This window comes from Typopeltis vanoorti, chromosome 4, assembly GCF_054136105.1.
Source record: "Typopeltis vanoorti isolate ZY-2024b chromosome 4, IOZ_Tvanoo_1.0, whole genome shotgun sequence".
NCBI classification, from domain to species: Eukaryota; Metazoa; Arthropoda; class Arachnida; order Uropygi; family Thelyphonidae; genus Typopeltis; species Typopeltis vanoorti.
Window position 1 is genome coordinate 22718453 of NC_143552.1, and position 16263 is coordinate 22734715.

A 16263-nucleotide genomic window follows, 5' to 3' on the forward strand; every position below is an offset into this window, starting at 1 on the left:
TTTTTCAGAGTCCACTCTATTACCATAATGGTAATTTTTTTGTTATTGTTGATTTTCATGACAAATTTGCTACAGGAGTTATTCAGTTAAAGAATCCCGGAGGCCAGCAATGTATTTGTTTAGAAGTATAACATCGATGAGCGTAATTAAATTTGTGTTGGTAAAATACGATAAAAAAGAAATTTAAAATTAAATAAATTTCTCTTTCTCTATTATCATTTAAATTTAATAGACAGATATTAACATTTACTGACAAAAAATCGGCTACCTAAAACTTCCGAAAGTAGAAAGTTTCCAAGTTAATGAAAAAGGTAAAAACATGGCCTCCTGACATAACCAAAAGCTTATACTCAACACCATCCATACCACTTGCATCCATATCCATCCCAAAATACACAAAAATAACATGCCGCTTTGGCCCACGGCATAACCCTACATACAATTTAGCCAAACACTAACAGAATGCACAGACTATTCATCATCATTATCAAAAATTCTATTCCTTTCAAATCATTAACTGAAAAAAACTAAAAGAATCTAACCTTTTACTAAGTTTGATGTTACTTCTCTATTTACAAATATTCAACTTAAAAAAAAAAAAGCTATCTCATCATCATCAAATTCCTGACATGTAACCTCAAGGGATGTACAGGATAGTATGACAGTACTACAGGAAAAACTTACATCATTGCTAACTTCTTATCAACAATTTTCCTCCAAATCACTCTGTTAACTGTCAAGACACCAACATTATCAGATCTTATATTTCTGTCTTTTAAGGCACTTTTTGCTATATCAATCCATCTATATCTTGGTCTTCCTCTGAGTCTTTTCCCTGCCAACCTGGCAGAGAACACGTTTTGCTAATCTTTCCTCTCCCATTTTCTGTTTAAGTGACCACACCAATTTCTGCTAACAATGTCAAATTCTTTCTTAATATCCTCATTTTTAATATGATACTGCCATCGAGGGGTGCTTAAGGGTCAAAGCTGTATAACTGAGAGGAGACCTCCACATAGCCTTTAAAGGAATGCAGACCGACCAGGACTTATGACTTAATGTCCAATCTTTACCTTCTCGTGGTGCACCCTGTTGAGTATCTACTTTGATACTGAACAAACGAGGATGGTCTGGCAATTTGGGATTTAGCCAACCAAATTGTATTCTTATTGGTTAAACCAAAATAAAAAATGATGGTACAACATGACAAAATTTCATGCTGGCTGGGGCGTCGCCGGGTCAAACAAGGCCCCCGTTGTTTTCGCCAGGGAACCAGGGCGCACAGCGAAAAGTCAGCTACTGGAATAAATCTGAAAACAAACCCCAACTCAACATCACCAGAGTTAAAGATTGGTACTAACAACGTAAGAAGCCTGAATGGCAAAGAAATGGAGCTAGATGAGGAATTAGATAAGTACCGGATCGACATAATAGGGGTGATTGAAACAAAAAAGACCAAAACTGGTGAGATCTTTCTGAGCAATAAATACAAAATGTTATATTCAGGCAATGACAATCAAGGAAAAGAAGGAGTAGCCATAGTATTTAACACAAAATATGAGGCTAATTTTCTTGAATGGCAGTCAGTCTCAAGTAGAATAATGTGGGCAAATATGAGAATGGGGAACTGGACAATGAGACTTATTTGTGCCTATGGTCCCACAGAAGGTTCTACTAAGGTAGAAATGGAGGAATTTTTTGACGCTTTAGAAAAAGCAACTGACACAATGAAAAAGGAAAAGTTGGTCCTTGTTGGGGATCTAAATAGCAGAGTAGGAAATGATTGTGAGACATATAAAAATATTTTGGGAAAATTTGAAGAAAAGAGCAAAACTAATAATAATGGCAAATATCTGTTGGATTTCTGCTCAGGACATGGACTGGTTATTACTAACACCATGTTCCAACATAAAAATGTGCACAAATTCACATGGAGAGAAGAGGCTAGGAATAAGAAAAGTCTCATTGACTATGTTATTGTTGATAATGATGTTTTCTCCCTGGTGCAGGACACCAGAGTGTACAGAGGATTTGAAATTGGAAGCGATCACTATTTAGTCTTGAGCAGGATAAAATTGAATTTCACATTGAAAAGAATAACATGTAAGAAAGTTTTAAAGCGAATAAAAGTTGAGCAGCTCTCAGATGTGAACTGTAGACTAAAATACACAAAGATTATTGTAAAGAAAATGAAAGAGTTTAAGAACAGGAATCAAACCTTGGAGATTCAGTGGCAAACTCTGAAGAAAACATTGATTGATTCTGCCAGAGAGGCATGTGATGAGGTTGTGTGCAAGGATAAAAAAATCAGAACTCCCTGGTGGACACAGGAAGTTAAAGAGGCACTGAAGGAAAAGAAGAAAGCATATCAAAAGTTCCTGGCAAATAAGTCAGCTTTTACTCTTACAGAATACAGAGACAAATGTAAGAAAGATAAACAGTGTGTAAAACTAGCTAAACAAAAGTCATGGGAGGACTTTGGCAAGAATATAGAAAATAAATATCAAGAAGGTGGCAAAATATTCTGGAGGTTGTTGAAGAAACTTAGGAATGGAGGAAAGAGTGCTTTAAAAGGAATTAGAGATGATAAAGGTGACATGAAAACAGGAGAAAAAGATATCCTTGAAGTATGGAGTAATTACTTTGAAAAAGTGCTAAATGAAACAAGCAGTGATGACAGCACAGTGATAAAACATACTTGAAGTAGAAAAAGCCATCAAAGGCTTGAAATGTGGAAAGGCAGCAGGAGTAGATGATATTCCACCAGAAATGCTGAAGTATGGTGGTATAAAAGTCTTACAGTGGCTGCACTGAAAGTCTGGACTGAGGGACGAATTCCCGATGATTGGAGTAGAGCTCTCATAGTACCCATATATAAAAAGGGAAATAAAACTGAATGTGAGAATTACAGAGGTATTCCCCTACTGAGTGTTCCTGGCAAGATCTATGGAAGTATACTTGAGAAACGGTTGAGAAGAATTGTGGAAGAAAAGCTTGGTGAAGATCAAGCTGGATTCAAGCCAAATAGAGGCTGTCAGGATCAGATCTTCACTTTACAACAAATAGTTGAGAAAGCATGGGAATATAACAAAGATCTGTATTTAAGTTTTGTCGATTTGGAAAAGGCATATGACAAGGTGCGAAGAGAGAAGCTGTTCAATACGCTGCAGTTATATGGTGTCAATGGGGCATTATATCAAGCAATACTTAGTCTTTATTTGAGTTGTAAGTCAGCAGTTAGAATTGAAGGAAGTACAGGAAGATGGTTTAATGTTAAATCTGGTGTGAGACAAGGATGTACATTATCCCCTCTGTTATTCATTATCTATATGGATCACATTATGAAGGAAAATGTTATTAAACCTGATATCAAAATTGGAGATGTTAATGTTAGCTCTTTGCTTTATGCGGATGATGTTATACTTCTAAATAAATCCGCTACAAGTCTGCAAGATTCTCTGACTAAAGTGAATAGCTGTTGTAATAGATATGGTATGAAGGTCAGCAATAAAAAGACAAAGACAATGAAAATAGGCAGAATCATTGAAAATGTCCACTGTGTTGTGAATGGAGAACCTGTGGAACAAGTAAAACATTTCGGTTACTTAGGCACGATTTTTACTGAAGATGGTAAATTAAATATAGAAATAGACAACAGATTCAGCAAAGCTGGTATGGTGGGAAGTCAATTGAATAAATTCATATGGAATAAGAGAGAAATTAATCGGAACACTAAATTAGCTGTATACAAGACAGTGTTAAAACCAGTTTTAACTTATGGATCTGAGAGCTGGGTCAAAAGTAAAACACTTGACCAAAGACTAGAGACCGCAGATGTGAGAGTCCTGAGAAAGATTAGAGGCGTAAACAGATGGCATCAATGGCAATATCATATTAAAAATGAGGATATTAGGAAGAACTTGACATTGTCAGCATCCAGGAATGGGTTAGCAGAGCTAATCTCAGGTGGTATGGTCACTTAAATAGAATGGCAGAGGAAAGATTAGCAAAACAAGTGTTCTCTGCCAGGTTGGCAGGAAAACGACCCAGAGGAAGACCAAGATATAGGTGGATTGATACGGTACAAAGTGCCTTAGACGATAGAAATATAAGATCTGGTAATGTTGGAGTCTTGACAAGTAACAGACTGATTTGGAGGAAAATTGTAGATAGGAAGTTAGTATTGATGTAAATTTTTCATGTAGTACTGTCATATCCTGTACACCCCTTGAGGGTACATCGCAGGAATTTGATGATGATGATATTGCCATCGATGCCATCTGTTCATGCCCCTAATCTTTCTCAGGACTCTCATATCCATAAGTTAAAATTGGTTTGAAAACTGTTTTGTATACAGCTAATTTATTGTTCTGACTAATTTCTCAATTATTCCACAAAAATTTATTCAGCTGACTTCCTACTATACTGGCTTTGTAGATTCTGTTGTCTATTTCCATATTTAATTTACCATCTTCACTAAAAATTGTGCCTAATTAGCTGAAATGTTTTACTAGTTCTATAGGTTTACCATTCACAATGCAGTTGATATTTTCAATGTTTATGTCTATTTTCATTGTCTTTGTCTTTTTATTGCTGATTTTCATACCAAATTAATTACAAAAGTTATTCAATTTAGTCAGGCAATCTTGCAGACTTGTAGCAGATTTATTTAGAAGTATAACATCGTCTGCATAAAGGAAAGAGTTGACATTAACATCTCCAATTTTGATATCATGTTTAATACCACATAGATAAAGAATAACAGAGGGGATAATGTAGATCCTTGTCTCACACCAGATTAAACATTAAACCATCTTCCTGTACTTCCTTCAATTCTAACTACTGATTAACAACTCAAATAAAGACTAAGTATTGCTTGATATAATGCCCCATTGACACCGTATAACTGTAGCATTTTTAATAGCTTTTCTCTTGGCATCTTGTCATATGCCTTTTGCAGATTTACAAAACTTGAATACAGATCTATGCTATCCCACAATTTCTCAACTATTTGGCGTAAAGTGAAAATCCGATCCTGACAGCCTCTATATGGCTTGAATCCAGCTTGTTCATAACCAAGCTTGCCTTTCACAATTCTTCTCACCCATTTCTCAAGTATACTTGCATAAATCTGAGCCAGAAAACTCAGTAGGGAAATACCTCTGTTATTCTCACATTCAGTTTTATTTTCCTTTTTTATATATGAGTACTATGAGAGCTGTACTCCAATCATCTGGAATTCGTCCCTCTACAAGACTTTTATACCTCCATACTTGAGCATTTCTGGTTGAATATCATCTATTCCCACTGCCTTTCCATATTTCAGGCTTTTGATGGCTTTTTCTACCTTAAGTATGCATATGTATTCCTGATTGTGTGTCTGTTGAGTGTTTTTTACCACTGTGCTGTCATCATCACTGCTTGTTTCATTTACAATTTCTTGAAGTAATTACTCCATACTTCAAGAATATCTTTTTCTACAGTTTCATATCACCTATATCATCTTTAGTTCCTTTTACAGCACTCTTTCCTGCATTTCTGAGCTTTTTCAACTGAATCCAGAATATTTTGCCACCTTCCTGATATTTATTTTCAATATTCTTACCAAAGTCTTTCCATGACTTTTGTTTAGTTAGTTTTACAGTGTTGCTTTCTTATTCAAGCTGACTTATTCGCCAGGAACTTGCAATATGCTTTCTTCTTTTCCTTCACTGCCTCTTTAATTTCCTATGTCCACCATGGAGTTCTGATTTTTCTATCCTTGCAGACAACCTCACAACAGGGCTCTCTGGCTGAATGAAGTAATGTTTTCTTCAGGGCTTGCCACTGAAGGTTTGGTTTCTGTTCTCAAACTCTTTCATTTTTTCTTCAATAACGTTTGTGCATTTTAGTCTACAGTTCACATCTGAGAGCTGCTCAACTTTTATTCACTTTAAAACTTTCTTAAATATTCTTCTTTTGGATATGAAATTCAATTTTATCCTGCTGAAGACTAAATGGTGATCACTTCCAATTTCAAATCCTCTGTACACTGTAGTGTCCTGCTCCATTGAGAAAACATCACTATCAACAATTAACATAATTAATGAGACTTTTCTTGTTCTTTTCTTTCCACGTGTATTTTTGCACATTTTTATGCTAAAATGTTGTGTTATTAATAACCAGTCCATGTCCTGAGCAGAAATCCAATAGTATTTGCATTAGCTTTTTTCTTTTCTCCAAATTTCCCCAAAAATTTCTTTATGTCTCACAATCATTACCTACTCAGCTATTTAGATCCTCAAGAAGGACCAACTTTATTATTATTATTTTTTTTCATTAGTCAGTTGTTTTCTCTAAAGCCTCAAAAAATTCCGCCACTTCTATCTTAGTAGAACCTTCTGTGGGACCATACGCACAAATAAGTCTCATTGTCCAGTTTCCCATTCTGAGTTTTGTCCACATCACTCTACTTGATATTATCTGCCATTCAAGAAGAGTAGTCTCGTATTTAGTGTTGAATACTATAGCTACTACTGCGTCTTGAGATATTGCTGCACTCCTTTGTTTTGTGATGCAGATTGGGTTACTTTATATCCCATAATAGCATTTTCCTTCAAAGTAAAGAAACAGTGATGAGCTCTCTTTTGCCGTTTCATGCAAATTTTTTTGATGGAAACTTTTCAAGAAAAAGTGCTAAACTCCTCTCCGCTAAAACTCTCCCTCCAGCTGTGATACACTGATGATGTGTTTGCACAGGCAGATAGCAAACCTGTTGTTTGCCATTTTTAAACACGTCATTTACCAGACTTCCAGAGAGATGGTTATCTCTTTCATGCTATCAGCAGAAAATTCTCCATACTAATTGATATCTGAATGTTAATTCACACCACCATCCTGCACAAATTTTTGGCATCATAATAAAAACATCAGTGCACTGAGCTAGGGCTATTTGCTCAAAAGACACTTTACTCCAAAAACAATCAAACACATATCAATAATTTCATTAATAGTGGTTACAATCCTAAAATATAAACAGGTCATTGTACCCCACATATGGGTCAAACTAATAGAGAGCCATTAGATCACTCCAAAACTAGCAGTCACTTATATTAGAGGAATATCTGGAAAAAAAAAAAATAAAAAAAAATTGGCAAATACCAATTACAAACTTTCTATAAACTATTACCGAAACTAGCTTCCCTTATCTGTTCTTCAAAAGTTGAAGTTCACCCATTATTAGAATACAATGTCAGTGTAAACTCTCACATGGACACTCTGACAGATCAGCAGCTAAAAAGAGAGAAGAATACCAGAATTATATAGTTATGAACCAATATAGACTAGGTGAATCAGCACCACGTACTCAATGCAGAAGGACTATTACAATTCAAAAGTGACAGATTATTCTAGGAATCTGCTGATGCTTTGCAGAATACTCCTAATCTAAATACGTATGGTTATAAAAAAAAAAAACAGGACTAATTCAATTGAAATCTAAAAACATGGTTATCTTTGACTGTGTCCAGATGTAGTAGTCAGAATAACTGAATGTTTGCTTAATGTTCTATGTTCTTAATTCAATTTACTTTATCTAACATATCTTCTCCTTGATAGTGCTTCAGTTACTGTTTGGCAAAATATTGAAATAAAAGTATTAAATTTTTTTCTTCTCTGTTACGAATAACCGGTAAATTTCTTTATCATCAAGTATAACATCATCTGCAAGTGCAGAGCTAAGTTTGATGTATCTGATATTAGGTTTAATGCTACTTTCATTCAAAATGTAATCTACATTGATAAGAATAAGAATGGAAATAATGTGCACTCTTATCTTACACTTCATATCACATTAAACATCTTCCTGTACTCATTTTGATTCTAACTGCTGACTTACAACTTAAATAGAGATTATGTACTGAGAGTACTATACAATAATGATGTTCCATAATTTTATCATTTTAGTAAGGTTTTCTCTTGACACACTGTCTTATGTCTTTTCCAGATCTACAAATCTTACATACAATTGCATGTTATATTCCCATGATTTCTTAACTATTTGTCCTAAAATGAAAATCTGATCCTGACCAATCCTGATCATATCTTGTTATTATCCATGTTTCCCTTCCATAATTATTCGATGTTTATTCTCAAGTACATGTGTATAAATCTTACATTGAACAGTCAGAAGAAAAACTCCCCTGTAATTCTCACATTCAATTTTATTTCCCTTTTTACTGATGGAACTACAAGAGTTGTATCCCAATTATCTGAATTATGCAGTGGAGCCACTGTACAATTTTTATAACTCCATATATAAGAATTTTTAGTTCAATATTAGCTACTTGAGCTGCCTTTCCACATTTCAGATTTCACCTGATAGTCCTTTTTCCCCTCCAGGATTGTTATGTATTCCTGATTGCATCTATATGTATTGTAGCATGGCTTGTTTCTTTGTGCATGTGTATATATTCCAGGTGAAGTTAATATGAAGGTTGAAGTGTCAGGTGATTATTTTTGTTTATATTAAACTGAAGATATTACTATTGGACAGTAGTTGTCTCCATAATTCATTAAAATGAAAGTTTAAGGTATTGGTTACAGATAATCTTGAAACTGTGAAGTTCAAGAACTCCATCATTAGTCAAAAAAGTAGGTTGTTTATATATATATATATATATATATATATATATATATATGGGAAAGAGGATAGGTGATAGAATGGAGATCTAAAGCACTCCTGCATTGGTGGCAAAGTTAAAAGAGAGAGTGCTGGCCATCATAACACACACATAAATGAATGACCAGAGAAAAAGCTGGTCATTCATTGTGGAGGATGCCAAACATGACTGAAAGCCCTGGAAATGTCAAGGGTAATATTGAATGTTTCTTTGAACCTTTCCCTGACATATGTCCAGAGGTGAGTGATGTAGACTAAGAGATCAAGCATGGATCTAAATTGACAGAATTCATACTAGAGGTTGTTGATTAACTGGCGAGCCTCTAAGTAGTGGAGAAGTTGACTGTTGATAACTTTCTCCATTATTTTGGAGAGAAGTGAGGTAGTAATAATTGGTCAGTAGTTGATGTAGACTGTTGTCTTCCTTTTTTTGAATAGGGTAAATATATGTTCACTTCCATGTATTGTAACATAGCTTGTTTCTCTGTGCCAGATGAGTACAGAAGATTGAAGGGATGACAGAGGACAGGTGTTAGTCCTAGACAAAGTTTGAGTACAATTGGAGAAATGCCACTAGGACTAGATGATTTTTTGGTGTCCAGATTATTTAGTAGTCTTTTTTTTTTTTTTTTCACATAACTGTGGTTTTATAACTTTTGTTATAAAACCACAGTTACTGGCATGGAAGGAGGTGATTTGCCTTTATTATCTATACAGGAGTTGGAGATAAAGAGTGATGCCAGGGGATCAGCTTTATCTTTGGGTGTTGTAATAGTGGTGTCATTTGGATGAAAGAAGTGGAAGCACATGCGAGCAGAAGTTGTGTCCAATGGACTTTGCACAGGACCAGAAAGTATGGCTTCTATTTGGACAAGAGTTTTCTGCTGTTGGTCTGTAGGAAGTAGGGTTTGAATTTGCCGATGGCTATTTTATGTTTTTTGCAGGCATCATCATAGGCTGTTTATGGGGCTGTGATTCTCATTGCAAGCCATCTGTACTGTGCAATCACATTTCTGATAATAGGGTATGCAATGCGTTTTTTGGGATGAGTGTTTATTATTATACATCGGAAAATTAGTTTTTCTTTTATGAAAATTCTAGTTTTTAAAGGGCTAACTATTTCGCTTGTACAACAGTTGGAAAATTTTACATATAAAGCACGTGATTTCACATGTTGGTGAAGAATTCGTACATTATCTTATTCCTTTCTCCCCTTCAACATGAATCGACTCTTCTTGGCAATCTGCCAGCGGTGGCTCTCACTTCTGTGGTCACACAGTAGCAAGCTGTTTTTTCTTCCCCCATCAAAAGCTTCTGTACATCTTCATTGTGCTTGGAACATGGAATAGAACTTTGGGGGATGAAGGGCATCTTGCCAGGGAGGATAACTTCTGTAGCTTGCTCAATACAGATGTCCAGGTCAGAAGAGAGGATGCAATAGTCATACCATGGAAAGGAAGGAAGAGTAATAGTTCCAGAGGTCATCTCACTTGGTAGCTTTGTAGTGTCAAAGAACACAAGGTTGGGAGGGGAAAGAAGTATTCTGTGGGAGTGAAACTTGCAAGAATTGTGATCTGAGTTGCTAAGAGGAGAGGTGACTTCCATCATGCATCTGGAAGAACCGGTTAGGAAAGATTATAGATATTGAGAAAGTGGAAAGAGTTATCAGGAATTCAGGTAGGTAGATGTACAATAGGTCATTGCTTATAACAATATCTTCCACATGATGTTCAGCTTGATTGGTAGTGTTGAAAAAGGGAATCTAGTCAGAGTTGTGGGAATTAAGATTGCCTAGAAAGATAATTCACTATTTGAATGGCTGGATTGCAATGATCAAGCTTTAAGGAGAGGAAGATAAAGAAGTCAGAGTGGTTTTTGGAGTTTGATAAATGCAGCAGATGAATGTTACTAAATGGAAAGGAAACCTTAAGCTAGAGGGTCAAGAGCAGAGGATTCTAAATTTGGCATTCTTTGGCAGGCAATGTCAGATTGCACAAAGGCACAGGTACCACCAATGCGGCAAAATGAATCACGAGGAGTGTAATTTGCATTACACTCCTCAAATAAACTCAAATTGTAACTACAACTTGGGTTTCTGTCAAGAGCAGGAGATCTAGTTGATGTGAAAGTGATTTTTGGTAGGGATTCTAGTATGTTTGGAATGTTACGCTTGGTTAATTTTTTTTTTTTTTTTGAATGGATTAGTTTTTAAGGAAGATTTATTTTGATCACAGTGACACTGTCACTGCTTGTCTGTTTCACTTTTGGTTTATTGCTGGGTGAAAGGAGAGATTGGGGGCATGCAGTGCAAGGAGATACACTCCTGGATGTAATGACACCCATATAAAGAGTGACCAGTCTTCTTGCCAAAATGTGGCCTGAACCCCCCCCCCCCTCCAGGCATGACCTGGAAGAGTAGATGGCAGCAGGATCATTGTGATCCAGCTGACCAGCAAGCATTGTGATTCATTATTGACAGGTTTGAGACCTTATACTATCTGGCAGCCAGCCTGAGGTACTACTGTTGTTAGTGATGTAACAACAGTTTTACCACAGGCTGAAAATGGAGGTTGTAGGTCTTTAAGTATGTTTTGGCATACCCGTGAAAGGTATTACTCAGACTGCATGGTGAAGAGATGGGGCCAAACATAGCCTTTGCAATTTCACACCCCAAAGTGGGTGTTTCACTGGGTGATGAAGATATTACCACTTAAGTGGGTCTACATGACAGGCAGGTTACCACATGGTAACACAAATTACAAAAAATGGGGAGATAGGAAATTGGCGATATGGATAAAAGGGCAGCTGATAGACAGATACCAAAACAGTAGTAAGGCAGGTGACTAGTGGTGTTGCAGGGCTCTGTGCTTGGACTGATGCTATTTAATTTGTACATAAATCATCATCATCATCATCATCAAATTCCTGCCATGTACCCTCAAGGGGTGTACAGGTACATAAATGATATAGGAAATGATATTGTACATAAATGATATTGTACATAAATGATATAGGAAATATTTTGAAAAGAGAATTTCAGCTGTTTGCTGATAATGCAAAGTTGGGTATGGGTAATAGTTAATCAAGGTGATGTAGAGAGCATGCAAGATGATTTAAATAGGCTGTTATTATGGGTAAAACATAATGGATTTCAATGTTGAAAGTTTATTTTTCACTTGGTTAAACTATAATAAATTTAGTTTAATCCTTTATCCAAGTGAGAGCAAACAAAGTTTGCACCTGAAAATATCTTCAGGACTGAATATGGTGTTGTACTATCTTACCTGGGTAAGTAGTACAACACCAGGCAACTTGTAGCAAAGGTGGAGCAAGCTACCAACTTGCCTATCCCAGTATCTCCCATAATGCAAAACACATCTCCTTGCGGATATGTATAATGTTATGCATTAAGAGATTGGCCACTACCCAGACTAGTTTCGACCTTTAGTGAGGTCTCTTCAGTGGGAGCCAGGCCCAGAGTTGGAGATACCAGGCAGAAGCAATAGCAAGGTCATCTTTACCTACAGGAGTTGCCAAAAGGTTTGCCACCTTTTTTTTATTAAATTACTCTGGATTTAGAGAAAGATGTTGAAAGTTTATTTTTCACTTGGTTAGACTATAATAAATTTAGTTTAATCCTTTATCCAAGTGAGAGCAAACAAAGTTTGCGCCTGAAAATATCTTCAAGACTGAATATGGTGTTGTACTATCTTACCTGGGTAAGTAGTACAACACCAGGCAACTCGTAGGATTTCAATTTAATTAATGGATTAATTAATTAATAGATAATGGATTTCAATTTAACATGGAAAAGTGTAAACTTATGATTTGGAGATACAAAGATTACAAGTTGTGTACCACATTGACTGAACTGTAAGGGAGTTATCATTTTTCTCTTTATAAAGCCTTGATATGACCACATCTGGATTAGTGTGCTCAGGTCTGGTTGCGTGGGTTTCTCGGGGATGAGGAAGTGGTGGAGAGGATCTAGAGCAAGTGACCAAGATGGTGAGTAGTCTGTGGAATAATTCTTATGAGGATAGATTGGGGGTTTGCAGAATGTATGAGTTGGTTAGTAAGCAAGAAAAAGTGGACAGGGATTTTATAGGACTGATGCAGGGAAAATGTTTCTGCACTTGGCTACAGGGGGAAGAACAAGAGATCATCTCTGGAAGTTGGGTAAGAGTGTGGTTGGCAAGGGCATGAGGACTAGATTTTTTTCTTGAAGTTGTGAATGAATGGAATTGGTTGCCTGAGTGTCAGATATGAGAGCTTTGTTTGTTAATGGTTTCAAGCAGAGATAAGCTAGGTATTATATTGACAGTTTGGGTCTCCTATGATGAGTCTTAGGACTCCATGGAGGTGTCTGTGCAATAATAATAATAATAAATTTGGTAATTTAGAATTCATTACACTCAATAATGGACACTACAAGGAAGTGTCTTATCTATTGCTGTACACTGTAGTAATGAACAGTGTCCTAGATATGGTAAAACTCAAAAAAATGGTTCACGGGGTAAAATTCATTGAAAGGAAAATTTATCGCAAGAAAAATCATCTCAGAAAAAATTCGCTGAAAGCGTTATTCACTAGAAAATTTAAGTCAGTTTGATTTAACAAGTGTTATGTAAAGGTGTGTGATATTTGATAACAAATTGTATCTGAGAGATACCATGAACTCCGATGTCAGTATAGTATTGGTTTAGTTTTTTTTTGTTTCTTTTTTTTCAATAATTTCAAGATTGTATCTGAAAATAAATGAACCATCATGTTTATAATGTTATTTTTTTTTTAAGTTTTATTGCATTTCAGCACATACTAGTAATGAATGTATCTCTCGGATACATGTGACCTAAGCTGCAATTTTTTCGATTGCGACTTCCGCAGGGTTAAAGAAGGTACCAATGTACTTATCCATATAATGAGTTTAGTTTAATCCTTTATCCAAGTGTGAGCAAACAAAATTTAAACCTGAAAGTATCTTCAGGACTGGGGTAAGGTAGTGCAACACCAGGCAACTTGTTGCAAAGGTGGAGAAAGTGCTCATCATTCCTATCTCATTATCTCCCATAATGCAAAGCACAACTCCTTGCCTTTATTGAGGTCTCGTCAGTGGGAGCCAGGCCCAGTAGTGGAGATACAAAGGCAGAAGCAATGAGAGATCATCCTAACCTATAGGAGTTGCCAAAGGGTGTGCAACCTTATTATTAAATTACTCCGGATTCAGAGAAAGATGTTGAGAGTTTATTTTTCACTTGGTTAGACTATAATGAGTTTAGTTTAATCCTTTATCCAAGTGTGAGCAAACAAAGTTTACGCCTGAAAGTATCTTCAGGACTGGGGTAAGGTAGTGCAACACCAGGGAACTCATTGCAAAGGTGGAGAAAGCTCTCATCATTCCTATCTCAGTATCTCCCATAATGCAAAACACATCTCCTTGCAGCTATGCGTAATGCTATGCATTAAGGCAAGGGCCACTACCCATACCGGTTTCGACTTTTATTGAGGTCTCGTCAGTGTTGCACTACCTTACCCCAGTCCTGAAGATACTTTCAGGTGCAAACTTTGTTTGCTCACACTTGGATAAAGGATTAAACTAAACTCATTATAGTCTAACCAAGTGAAAAATAAACTCTCAACATCTTTCTCTGAATCCGGAGTAATTTAATAATAAGGTTGCACACCCTTTGGCAACTCCTATAGGTTAGGATGACCTCTCATTGCTTCTGCCTTTGTATCTCCACTACTGGGCCTGGCTCCCACTGACGAGACCTCAATAAAGGTCAAAACCAGTATGGGAAGTGGCCCTTGCCTTAATGCATAGCATTACACATAGCCGCAAGGAGATGTGCTTTGCATTATGGGAGATACTGAGATAGGAATGATGAGAGCTTTCTCCACCTTTGCAATGAGTTTCCTGGTGTTGCACTACCTTACCCCAGTCCTGAAGATACTTTCAGGCGCAAACTTTGTTTGCTCACACTTGGATAAAGGATTAAACTAAACTCATTATAGTCTAACCAAGTGAAAAATAAACTCTCAAGTACTTATCCATAGTTGAAACACCGTACTTACTCTAATATAACTCGCACCATGCCTGATTTTCTTTTTTGAAAAAAGAAATTAAAAAGTTTTGCATATACCTTGCACATGAAAAAAAGCTTAAACACGTGCACATTGGGGCGATAGTAACCGCTCCCATGGTAATCAACACACCCTCCCCAATAGCCACTATATTGCAGAGGCAAGAAAAACAATTACTTTTATTATGTAAGTGAATAAGGTATGAGCAGTCCATGTAATATATTTCTCAACAAATAGTGTAATTAGAGACAACTTGGATAAAAATGACACTAATGAATGAAATGTCCCCTCATACAGAAACTATGCTGTATAGACTCAAGCAAAACCATATGGCAAACACAGTATCTAACTAAAAACTATTGTTATTAATTAGATGTGTGTGAAACTCCGCCATCGATGGTCCTAAGCCCGGATGAGAAAGGAGGAGGGTTGTACTTGTGGCTAGCAACCATAATATAGAAAAAACATATTACTACAGAAACCTCAACCATTGTTGAAAAACAGACACAAAACTAAGAGGGAGAAGTACTGATAAAATGAAGCAAGCCAGTGAAAGCCCCATTGGGGAAGATCACAGGCAGAAAACCCCCAAGAAAAAACCTCTTTAGCCCAAAACTTTCAACCAAAATTGGATGCTGGAATATTAGGACTTTGTATGAAAGTGGAAAAGCTAACTTACTAACCAGAGAAATGGACAGATACAAAATAGAAATACTAGGTATAAATGAGACAAGATGGAATGGTAGCAGAGAAATCCATCTAACAACAAACAAATACATTCTATATTCTGGAAACCAAAATGAAGATGACACACATAGCAAAGGTGTAGCTTTCATGCTAACAACAGATGCTAGAAGAGCACTAATTGAATGGAAACCAGTTTCTGAAAGAATCATCAAAGCTAGATTTAAAACCAAATACAGAAATGTGACTATAATAAACATATATGGACCAACAAACAATGCAAAAACAGAAGAGAAAGAAGCCTTCTATGACATGCTGCAGAAAGAAGTCGATGAAGCAAAAAGTAAAGATATGCTTTTAATTATAGGTGACACGAATGCAAAAGTAGGAGATAGTAACGTGAGATTTGAACGAATAATGGGAAAAGAAGGGTTAGGAAACTGTAATGAAAATGGGGAAATCCTAAAAGACTTTTGCACTTTCAATGATATGATCATAGGAGGAACCTTATTTAAACATAAAGACATCCATAAACAGACTTGGATATCAGCAGATAAGAAATCCAAACACCAAATAGACCATATTTTAATAAACAGACCTTGGAGAACCTCTTTGATGGATATAAGAGTTTGGAGAGGTGCAGATGCCTTTACAGACCACTTATTATTGATTGCAAAAATAAAAATGAAACTAAGAAAAATATTTAAAGACAAGAACCAAAGAATTAAATACAATATATCCAAACTGAAACACAAGGATACAAAAGACAAATATAAAGTAACATTAAGGAATAAATATGGAAGCCTTGTAGAACAACATAAGGAAATAGACATTGA

The 16263-nt window shown here is 36.1% G+C and overlaps 1 protein-coding gene across 1 annotated transcript in view; it reads right to left on the bottom strand.

Moving 5' to 3' along the window:
• Positions 1-16263, bottom strand: part of Osbp (oxysterol binding protein) — a 325446-nt gene that overhangs the window by 31989 nt on the left and 277194 nt on the right. The window lies entirely within an intron of this gene.